The sequence below is a fragment of the Vidua chalybeata genome, chromosome 4, assembly GCF_026979565.1.
Source record: "Vidua chalybeata isolate OUT-0048 chromosome 4, bVidCha1 merged haplotype, whole genome shotgun sequence".
In the NCBI taxonomy this organism is placed as follows: Eukaryota; Metazoa; Chordata; class Aves; order Passeriformes; family Viduidae; genus Vidua; species Vidua chalybeata.
In genome coordinates this window covers 21,877,939-21,890,198 of record NC_071533.1, presented here as the reverse complement: position 1 = coordinate 21,890,198, position 12,260 = coordinate 21,877,939, and the positions used below count along the sequence as shown (strand labels likewise).

Below are 12,260 nucleotides of genomic sequence, written 5' to 3'. Positions count from 1 at the left end.
AGTAATAAAGCAGTGTTTGGGAAGACTGGTAATCAATAGAGTCTGAGACACAGGCAAGGAGAGAAGCAGGACTTACTGCTGTTTTGATGGTTCTGAGAAATAACTGGATACCAAGCGAGAAGGTACTTTCCATTTGGGAATTGCACCACCACTTGGTCTAATTACTTAGAAAAATAACTCCACCAGATGTCTTGGAAGTCTCTTGTGAACCAGGTTTTATTTGTTTCGGCTCATTTATTTGCACAGAGATCAAAAGCATAAGCTTTTCTTGGTACTCTCACTTGAAAAAGAAAAGGTTGGTGTAGGAAGAAAGGCTAAAAAAAAAAGTCTGTATTAGACTTGGGGCCTGTGTATTCATTTGTAAAAATTGGTTTTTCCACAAGTTGACTACAGGAGAAACACTTGAAAAAAAAAGAAATCATGTTGCTGAATACATCTTCAGGGTTTTTCATTCCATGGTAGCCCAAGGGAATAAAGATGGGCAAACAGAAGGACAGCTATGACTGGGTTAATTTTTTAAGTTTTCATGGACATCACTCATTTAGAAACATGAACGTTTTTTCACTACAGGTGAAATATTCATTCTTTTTTCTCAAAAATCTCATTGTGGGAAAACTTGGTGATGCTATAAAGGAAATTGCATTCTACAAGTGCAAAAGGCAAATCTTTAAAAGGGAAGCATCAAAATATTTCAGAGGACAAATATTTTGCATAAACAACATAAACAACAGCAATTATATGCAAATGAGAACCATTATCAATTAAAGATTAATATCACCTACTAGAGTTAGGTGGGGGAAGAGGATGTCAAAAGCTGTGCACGTCAGATTATTAGTACAAGAGCCACAAACTTAGTCACACTAATAGGTTTTTAAAATGAAACTGTCATCAAAATCCAAATTTGTCAGTCAGCCTGGTTGTTGCCAGAATATTGGTTAATGCATGTCACAGCTGCAGTATTTGTGCACCTTCCTGTAGGCAGATTTCGAATCTAGGGCTCATAGTACATAAGTGGTATAGAAATGCGTAAAGAATTTAATTAAGGTTGTGGTAAAATAGTATTTTCTTTAAAGCAATGGAAGCTCAGGAAACTATATTCACTGCAGATTAAGCTGCAGAAAAAAAATTGCAGGAGATGGTGAGGGTTCATTCCAGCACCTGAAGAAGGAGATGAGCTTGGCAGCTTGCACCAGTCAGGCTGGCAAAGCCCTTGGACTCTATCACTTCTGAGGCTATTTTGGTTTCTTTTGCTATTTTTGACTAGCTAGTGCAGTTGTAACCTAGGACACAGAAGTAATGACTGAGCTGCTCAGAGGTTGACGTAAGGATCCCTCTAGGTCCAAACCTACGCTGCTGCCGCCTCCTGACTTGTGGTTAGAGAGGCAGGAGAAACTGCCCACACACCAGATTAGGTCTAGACTTCCCATGGGTGACCTGGGGCTCTAAGGGATCTCACTTACACAGTGTTTCTGCAGGGTCAGTTGTGTAATCCCAGCAACTGAAAACTGGGTGCTTTCTTCTTTCCTGGTATTTTACTCTTCCTGGGGTCTGTTCTGCCTGCTTATGAAAAGAGGACTGTGCTGAGGAAATATTCTGCTGCTGGGTTTGAACTAGGCTTTCAATTCTTTACGTAGACAAGCAAAGCAAAGAAAAACAAGGCAAACAGACAATAAAATATGAGGGGAAAAGAGTAAAGGTCACTTGTGCTTTCTTTTCTAAAGGATGAGTAATCAGGAAGGAAGTGAATTAAAATACAGGTGTGATGCTAGCAGTACATCACCTTGGGATTGTAAATAATGCATGAAAGAGAGAAACAGGTTTTGATTTGCAAAAGATTATGTGTTCATGGACTTTGAGCCTGTGCCCATGAATGAAATCTATGTAGAGATTATTAACTCTTCTTATAAGGCAAATTTGTTTCTGTCATTGAGAAGACCAGAGAAAACAGCACAGCAATAGCAATGGCACACAAGATGGAATTAGAGTGCAGCCCAGCTCTCATTGAAGAGACCTGCTAGATAAACATGTTATATGTATTAAGAAGGTTAATTTTTAAGTGAGGAAAGTAAATATTCACATAATTTTACTCTGTAGTTTTTTTTTCTTTGTGAAAGAGAGAAGGAACATAATGGGAGTAATAGTTATATATACTTTGCACTGTGGGGTATTTTTAAACAGTGGGTAAAGCATTGTTTTAAAGAACGTGCTTGGGGACTCTGTGGGAGGTGTTGCCTTCTGGTTGGAGAGGATGTGTACCATAATAGTGGCAGGGTGTTCTAGTACCACTTTATTTAATTAAATTAGCCTGAAGAGAGAGCCTTGCAAAATATTTTATACTGATAGAGTCTGAGAAACCTGAAGCTTTACAGAAGATCATTACATTCTGTTTTTAAATCCTCAGAATCACTGGAATTTTTCTTCCTTATGGAAAAAGCTGATCATTTTCATAAAGAAGTCAAATGGGTGCTTTGGAAATGTCTAGTGCACATCTTTGACTCTTTCATTTCCTATGTATGTGAAATACAAGGCAGGGCATTGTCTTTTTTTATGCTTTTATGTCTCTGGAATATTTTCCCATTAATGCAGAAAAAAAAGAACACTGGTTTTAAAAAACAGAGATAAGAGTTCTTTTGAGGGAACACATTTGATTTTATGGCTGACTGTCATAAAAGATAACAGCAACAAAAATAAAAGGAGCCCTGTAGAACTGATGCTTTTGGGGGCAAGAAAATTCCATTGTTACAGGGCAGGAAGTTCAATAGCATCAATAATTGTTAGAGCAGTTTGTGCACATTTTACAAATTACTGTACCTCTGAAACGACTGTGGAAAAGATTTTTTTGCAATGAGGATGGAAAAACACTGAACAAGGCTGTTCAGAGAGGCGATGGATGCCTCATCCCTGGAAACACTAATGGCCAGGCTGGATTGAGCTCTGAGCAACCGGATTTAGTTGAAGATGTCCCTGCTTATTGTAGGGCATTTGAGTAGGTGACCTTAAAGCTCCCTTTGAACCTGCACTATTCTGTGATTCTGTTATTTTTATTTTGCATGTGTGCTTTTATGGAGAAATATTTTCCAAGACACACAGACCAGTTCTGCATTGGTGGGAGAATTGTGAACATATAGAAAATCGGTGTCTTGCACCCCTTTCTATTGTCCTGAGGGATTAAATGCTGCTATATCAAATCCCACATCCCAGTGATGTACAAGAGAAAAGCAGAAAAAAAAAATCTGCAGCATTTTTTGTCTTTCCAGTTTGGACATGCATTGTAATATTTTCTCTGTGACTATTAAGGTGAAATGGTCTATAAACCCTCTCTTGCCCTCTGCCAGGGACATGTTCTTCTCTCTCCTTCAAGCAAGGAGAAAACATTTGTGATTCTTTAAGTGCTAATTAAATAGACATATTGGGCAATTCACCCTGCATTATTGTTTGACTACACTGTCTGTCTTCTTTTGCTGGGATGCATAGGGAGAGGAGGTCTTAGGGAGTTTGCTGATGACCCCCTCCTTTTGTCTGATTAAGAGAGTTTATCAAACTGCACTTGGAGTGGACAAATATGCACTTATTTTCAGAGAGAAACCTGACTTCTTTTTTTTCAGTTTCTTTACATAGTCACCACTGAAATTCCAATGCTTACCTCCCACCATTACCTTTCCCAATTAGTATTTTTGGATGACTTGCGAATTCAATGAAAGGAGACTGAGCTTTTGACTTAGGGTCAGCATTGATCTGGCAAATAGGAGTTTGTTATCTTAAGCAATGGGTTTGGCAGCCTGTTGAGGGAGTAGATACCCAGCTAGCCAAGTCTTTAATAGATCACCCTCTCAACAGAAAGATCAAGGACTGACATCTGCCCTTTTGCCTTTAAAACAGCTCTTACAAGATCCTGCAGCCAAGACAGCAGTGGGGAAGCCTTCACAGTCACTGTGCTCTTCTGGTACCATGTAGAGAGGCAGGAAAATCACTTCCAGCACAAAATGCTCTGTTCCTTTATCTTCCTCTCTGTGTGTACATCTCATGAAAGCCATTTATTTTGGTGTTTGTCACACCAGATATTAGAAGGCTGCATTGCCCTAATGGCAAAAGTGATTGTTTAAGCTGGGACTTCTGATTATACAGCAAAGGTCGTCATACAGCCTCTCATTTTGAGAAATTGTATTCATTTATCTTAGTATTTTTTAATAAAAAAGAAAAACCATTATTTCTTAGTATTGCATGTCTTTGAATAACAGTGTTGAAGAACTTAATTTGGCAGCCCAAATACAAAATTCCAGTGCCCCCAATCCCCAAGTAAGCAAGCTCCCGGAGAGATGTGGAAGGATAATGTTTCAGACATTTCTTTTACCTCTAGATCTTCCTTTCCTTACAGCTATATTATTTCTCTGCATATCTTTTTTACTTAATCTCTTTTTGCATCTTGACATGCTGTAGTCTCCTAATTCTCTGTATTATTTTTGAAGAATCCAAAGGATAAGGAAAAAGCTATTTTTCTGAGCAAATGTGGCCAGTGTCCCTAATAACTTCACTATATATATAGAAAGTGATGCTGAATGCTGCAGTTAGACTTAGCCTGCAATATTTTGATTCTCTGTGGTAGAATACCTTGGGGTTATGTTAGTAAGACTAGGCACACATCATAAATAAGGATTGCTTTCATTCCGCCATTGTCAGAAGTAATTTTATTTTCCATATATCATTGGATCAAATCCATTACAGACATCAAGCACCCATATACAAAATAATTATTTCTCAGCAACATATTGCCAATTTTTAGCTCTGCTCCTTCAATACTCTGCCCTAATCCAGCTCATTTCAAGGAAATTTAAAAACGTATCAGAGCATCTCTTCCCAAATACTCCTATTAATAGTTTTGAGATGTGGGTTAGAATTCATACTACAATCTGTTTTCTTCCGTAATTTGAAGTCTGTTCCCTCTCTGGAAGGTTGCTGCAAGTGAAACATGCTTATGTATATATGGTCTGAAAGGCTGCAGGTGGTGCAGAAAGAAGCACATAACTCAGTTTCTCCAAAGAACTGGAACTCTCTGGGGAAATACAGGCTCTTTATTTCCATAAAACATATCAAGAAACCCCCCAAAAAAAAGGGGTTTTTCCCCACTTGAAATTTAACTTGCAGACATTTTTTGCTGTCACTTGGGCCATCTTCTTTCTGCCTGTCACTCCCTGTGGCCTGACAGGCAGCTCTCCCGAGGTAGAGGAGCTCTGTGCCCATCAGTGCTGCAAGTTCTCTCTTCTCACAGGCTGCATGTTCAAAATCAGCTGCTGGGAACATGTTTTCCTCTCACCCAGATCAAGGGAATACCCAACAACAAAGCTACTGCAGACAGTGTTTTCAAGCAGAGAAAGTTTGCACTTTTATCTTGAGCAATTAGTATATTTGCATAGAAAAAATAGCTATTTTGGAAGCTTCAGAAGAAACACACTGAGAGGCAGAGAGACACCACTTTCTAGGATATGCATTTAAAATAATGGGGGTTTATGTTGAAATAAGTGAAAAAATTCCTAAGGTCAGGACATACCTGAAGAAGGGAAACAAGCTTTTCTAAACAGAATAAGACCACTGGATCAGATATTTGCTTCTGGCAGCCAATCTCATAGGCAATACCAAGACTCCCCCTCAGCCAGGGAGATTCTCTTTTTGTCTAGAGGCCTGCAAAAGACTTGAGGAATTTTGAGTTAAACTCAACTGAGTATAGGATTCACTTGCAGTATGTGCATTAACATACCAATAATTTCTTATTTAATCGAATTCTTATATGTGGGAGCTTTGTCCTTCTAAGCCTTTGTGGAAGGCTGTGTTCATAGCCATTGAGACCTGCCTGTCCCTCTGCTACTGCTGTCCTTTCCAGTAGCTTTTTCCCCGTGGGAGTGTGTGTCTAGCTCTCTTTGCAAGCATCAGCAGCGGACATCATGAACCCTCTGCTTCTAAGCTGACTGGAGCAGGTTCTCCCAGCCTTACTCTGTCCTTCAGGGTATTCAGGCATGCTAACAGGGGGCCCAGGGGAGCTACTCTTCCTGCAAGTTAATCCCTCTCAGGCTCCTCCTCTGAGTAATGATGGACTTATGGGAAAGGTCATTTGCCCATTCCAGATTTTCTATATATTCACCATGTATCTGTGCAAATCACTCAGTGTCTCTGTGATTTACCTCTGCAAAGTGCATTGGGACCAAAAGATAAAAGCTTTAGGATATTTATTTCTTATTGCAGCATTAACTTCCTATCTGCAGCTGTTTGCCTAATTGTCCTGGAGGTTTCCTGTGGGCTTCTAGAAAAACAAATCTGAGACAGGAAACAAAGTTATTTAAAATAATTAGAAGAGGAATATGGATGCCTAGTGCATTCATCTGAAGCATTTGAGGACACTCCCATGAATATTTCAGGCCTACATCTTCTCTTCTCACAGTTTTTCCTTCATTAAACCCTTTGTTGCACACTTGTAATCCCATTAATTCCCCAAGAGGCGTCTTCTGACATCAGTCCACCCACCACAGCTTCAGACTAGCCACAGCTTTGCACAGCAGTGCTTCCTATTTCCATCCATGTCCCCCAGCTCCTTTTGAGCCCTTTGTGTGGGATCTGGAGCCCCTGTGGTGAGGGTGTGTGATGCCTGAAAGGCTCATAAATGTGTTCTTGATTTGGAAGTGAGTCCCAAAGCCCAGTCTCCATCCTGCACCCACGGGCCTAAACAGAAAAGAGCTGTTTCTTGGATACAGTAGTGGCAGAAAAGAGCATGGTGGAAAAGAAGAGCAGAGGCAAGGTCTTGTGTGCTGTCAAACAAAAGTGCTGCCATCAGTAGCACCCTGGCAGGAACACTTGCATCCTCTAAGTGTAGTTTTTTCAGTTAATTAAATATGAGAATGGGTAGGACTAGTAGAGCTGTAGTTCCTTCACAAAAATACCTGGAAATACTCAGGGAAATAGAAGGTCAAAATTATACCTTACTTTTTCTTCTATGCAAACAAATTATAGTCTGATGCAGCCAGATGATCTGGCTGTAGTCTAACACTCTTTAGAGACATTGGGGTCTTAATGACTGTGCTAAAAATTTAAGTGATTTCCAGACTCCCTAGATGTCTATCTAAGCTTGTGTCTCAGTTACCTGAGTGGTATCTTCCATGTTTTCCTCTATTAGCTCATTAGGCAGAGAAATCATCAGTGAAGAATTCCTATTCCTTAAAACTACATTGGAGAAATCCTTTCCTTTTAAATTTTTTTATTATTTTTTTTCTTTTTTTTTTTTTAGAAAGAAAAAAAAAGCATTTGTATGTGAGCAAAGCTTTGCACATAGATCAGATTTAGCAGGACTTTTTTTGCTCTGCAGGAAGGGTGCCAAATCATCACTAATGTTATGAAGGGAATGAGAGATGCCTGTCACACACAGCTCTGACCCGTACAGGATCTAATTTTGTGCTGCCTTTACAGGTTCACTGCCAGTATTCATTTTGTCATTCCCATGCATTCCCAATTTGTACATAAATGAGCAGCATGATGCGGTAAGTACCAGCAGAGCTGCCGTTCACCTGCAAGGTTACGTACAGTTCTTTCTCCTCAGGTTTTGTTGGAATGCCTTCCACAATTCTTTATAACTTCTCATCCCCTTCATACTTTGATTGTAAGAGTAGAAAGTGAGTCTTTTGTCAGACACTTCTATGTCTTCTATTCCCTGAATACAAATCTTTAGGCCCTTGCAATCTCATCTATTTTTTGCTCCCAGGTTTTGATTCAGAGAGGATCTTGGTTGGTTGATTGCAGTTTTTGGGCTCCCAGTGACTTGTATAATTATGTTTTTGTAATGAGTGCTGACGCTGCACCTGGGTTGGTTGCTATACCCTCCTCTGAAGAGAAGTACTGCCAGCCCTGAGGAACAGCAATGCCTAGAAGTAGATCAGGTTTGCTTTGGGTGTTAGGTTGAGTGCTTTTGGTTTTCAACTAAGGTGGAAACCAGTATTGGAATTCAGAGTGATGGGGTACCTAGAAAAAAAAGAGTAAAAGGCGGCATTTAGAGCTCCAGGGATATTTTGATGGCATTTACCTACATAAATTTAAAAGGTCTTTTTTTCATGTCAAACTCACATGGATCTGCAGAGGAACTTGCATCCCTGGTGCCCCCCTGCAGCTGACGAATATCATGAACTGCGCTGTACCCAGCTGTACACACCAAAGGACTTCTGTGACCACCAGGCTGCCTTTTTGCATGCCTTCCTGCCATGATTCCTTTGTTCACTACAAACTAAGAAAAACCTCCTGGTGTTCAGGAGCTGGTGTTTTGACTGCTGCCCTGGCACAACTCTGAAAACATACTGTGTGGGGGAGCAGACAATAAATTCCCAGAGCTTCATCTCTGTCTGGAGAAAGTCACTTCACTTGACAGCACAGTGGACAAAGCTACTTTGAAAACAGCTGCTAGCCTTTTTCTTCTTTCCTTTTTAGTTTTCTTTTTTTTTTTTTCTTGAAGATACCCAGGTCAACTGTGAAATACCATCCCCAGCATGCAGAACAATGGCAAAAAATGATGGGGGTCTTAAACTTCTTCCCCAACCTGCTGTTCCTCCACATTGCAGACTAAAAAAATAGGAAAACAACTGCTGAGGAGGCTCCCGAGTGACCCCTTATGTCACATTGAGACTGTCCTTGTTCCCACAATAGCTGCACCAGCCACTGAACTGTGTCATCACATCAAGTTCACAAAAATAAGGCATTTTCATATTGTCTCTGCTTCTCAAAACCATGCAGAGTTGATGTGGTACAAACATACACATATATCTACATGTGCAGATATATATTTTACATCTGTAACACACATAAGTTGGTAAGTCAGTAAAATAAATTATTTGATCTATATTTTTATATATAAATCTACATACAAACCCATTTATTGTTCATTTCCCTGCCCCCCCTTCCACTATGCAAGGGAATGTAAACACGCTGTTCAAAATTCAAATGTTCTCGTTTGGCTTCCCAGATGTTTGAAGTTCAATAGATTTAGGTTTTTTGTTGTTTATTCATAATTTCCTCTGCTTCATCTTGTGAAGTGCTAAACCATTATTTCTTTTTGCCTGCACATTGAGATTCATCTGTAGGCTCTAAACTGCCTCAAAAGTGCTTCAATTTTGCATGAGCACTAAGCTGGGGACTGGGAAGAATTACCCACTGCTGAAGGCCCAGATCATTAAAAAGAGCATGTAAATCCTCTGAACCAGAAATGAAAAGTGCACAGATCTTCTTTGTGAAGTCTCAACTGCTGCTTTAAGTAAAACATGAACCATTGGCATGTTTTTTCCTGGCCCTTGAAAAAAACTAAACCAACATCTTTTCTCAGCTGCATGTTCCTCAATCAAAAGAAGGGAAGATTGGGCTATGACCCAAGAGCTGGAGCTGCTAAGAGCTCATACTCCTGCTTTTCTCTGTGGACGACCTGTCTTCTTTCCACCCTCTGTAAATAGCACCAGCCAGGCAAGGAATTGCTTGGGTGTTGCCACCTGGGGTTTCTTAGTGTCAGATTAACTTTTGGGTCAAGATGCTTCAATTCACATTTGCTTCTGCTCTTAGACTTCAGCCTCTGTAAGTTCAGAAATTATGATGCCCATTGTTAAATGTAAATATATATATTTATAGGGAGGTTTTCTTTGGAGTCCTGCTACACTGGAGCTTATTGCTTTTGTTCCAGGAAAAAAGGAAAAATATGTGGCAACTGTAGGCATATATTGTTGTATGTGGAAGAGAGCAATGAATTTTGAAGCAATTTTGAATTTTGAACATATTTGCAAAACCAGCTGTCAACCAGAAAATATCCTTCATTGACAAACAAAGAGGGAGGTGTTTTTCTTTTATCTCTGAATGGTTTGTAGGCTGAGAACAAGCAATCCAATGCTGTTCCTAGGTCTTAAACAGCAGTAGTTCAAGGGTGATGCAAAGTAATCAGCTGCTGAGATTGGCCAGGGGAGGAGATAGCAGAGGGGCTATTTTACCTTCCCAAGGAGACAAACCCACAGGGCTGTACTGGCCACCCCCACCATGCTGGCATGGACTAGGGCACATGGTTTGTTTTCCACCAGCATCCAAGAACTCTGTTTTGAAATCTCCCTGCATCTTACACAACTTGGTCCTTCAGTTGTTAATGGGAAAAGAACAAAACCACCTTGTTTTCACTGAAAGAAAACAAAACCCAAACAGAATACATGTTCTTTAATTCCAGTTCAAAGTAAAATCCCTCTGAAGACAGTTCTTTGTAATTTTTGTGTCAGTCAGTTAAAAAAAATATTAGAGGAGCTGGGATTTTAGTTTAACTCAATACCGTTAGGTGGTAATTAGATAACATAGGTAGGGGATGCAAGCCAGTGCAAACCTGACATGAATTTTAGAGCAATCTTGACTTTATTTTTGCCTTCACCTGTTGCCTTCACCTGTGTTGACTTCAGAATGTATCTGTTTCCTAAAGAGAAAATTATGAAGAGACCAAAAATAGCTGGAAGCCTTTAATTTAAATATTTAAGCTAATATTCGTAGAAAATTGTTTGTGATCTTCACACAGTTATTTCATATTGCCAGCCACCCTCAATTTACGTAAAAGCAGTATATTGAGACAAAAGTAGGTGTAGGCAGTCACAGTGTGAAGGATTACTGGGTGTAGAAGCTGTTTACTCTTTTAAACTATCTCTGGATATCTATCTGTCTATCTGTCTTTTGTTAAGATCACAAATACACTATATAGAAAATAAGCTATAGGCAAAGTGTGCCATTCTGCAATCATCTCAGTCCCATTATGGTGCACAGAATACATTTTTCTCAGCAAGATCTTCAATATTTGAAGCTGTTCTTCTTGTGCATAGCCCATTTATTCATTTTTAAACATCAAATTCTATAGCTTAAGTACTCTGATATATTCTAGTGGAATAACTCTCTGACTGTGAGGGATCCATCTCTGCAAGAGGGTAAATAAATTTAAATTTCTGCATAGCACTGTTTTTTTGTTTTTTTTTTTTTTTTTTTTACCTTTCTGAAAAATTTACTTCACCAAGTAAAACAAACAGACACAGGTTGTTTGTAGCACCTGTGATGAACAATTAAATAAATTGGATGGGTCATTCCAGACTATCCATAAGTAAAAATATTGTAATTCTTGAGTTTGGTCACTTATATTTTGCCATTAAAGGTAAAAGGACAAGAGACTGCATAAAAAGAAACCAATCTGTTTCCCTTTTATTAAATCTGTTTACAGTTATACCACTTTGACTTATGGTCTTGGCCACTTTCATGAGGCAAAAACTATGCTACTGTTTTAAGTGGTGTTTCGGTGAGGCTTTGTTAGAACTCTTAAGACAGGTGAGGAATATGAGGAACATAATTTGATTCTATAGCAGCAGGGGTGTTTCATGGGTGTGCAGAGGAATGCCCCTGCCCCTGAGCTGTTTTGCTGCTGGTTCCCCAAAGCATCTTCTACATCAATCAGAAACACTGTCTCTGCCCTCTGTGTCTCCTCCAAGCAGTGGGAAGGGAGATTTGGGGTCTCACCCACTTGAGAGAACATGGGCCTGTCTAAGCAGGGAGAAAACCAACAGCACAAAATATCAGGTTTGTGAGACTGGTCTGAAAACTGACTTTCCGAAATTGAATGTGTGAAGGATTACAAGTTACCTTTGTGAAAATAGGCTGTATTTTGCTGTATTTCCATACTTATTGGCAGTGGCTGCGATATACCTGCCATCTATATGCAGGTATTAACTGCAATGTCTTTTTCCAGACCAGTAGGTCATAAAGTTCCATCTCCTTGAGAAATGTGTTCTTTGGCGTATGTGATTACTAATTAATGAAATACCTTTTGGGCAAATGAAAGCACAAAAGCACAGAAACTGTTTGAGCTACTTACAGAGAAAATAAACATAGTATCCATGCAGTTTCTTGGAGTTTTTGAAGTGCAATTTAGTCTTGCGACTAAATAGTTCCTGTTTTCTGTTCTGCCAGAGGGTTCAAACACATACCAATGTCACACTTTCACCAAAATTTCTCTATCAAAGTCCTGAGGAGTATTTTCACAATATCAAATGCCGAACAGTTATGACAGCCAAAATATATCAAAACAGTTTCTCGGCAGAATGGTGCCCAGTGAGGTGTAGATATTAACTCTGTGACCTAGACTGACTCCAGGCTGAATAATTACATTTGATTAATTTATAATAATTTTCTGTTTTCTGAAATTTATGGTGATCATTTATTGTCTTGTGCAGTTTTATATG

At 39.4% G+C, this 12,260-nt stretch overlaps 1 protein-coding gene across 2 annotated transcripts in view; it reads left to right on the top strand.

Moving 5' to 3' along the window:
• The window catches only part of UNC5C (unc-5 netrin receptor C), a 245,358-nt gene that overhangs the window by 157,975 nt on the left and 75,123 nt on the right, over positions 1-12,260 (top strand). The gene's annotated exons all lie outside the window — the stretch shown is intronic.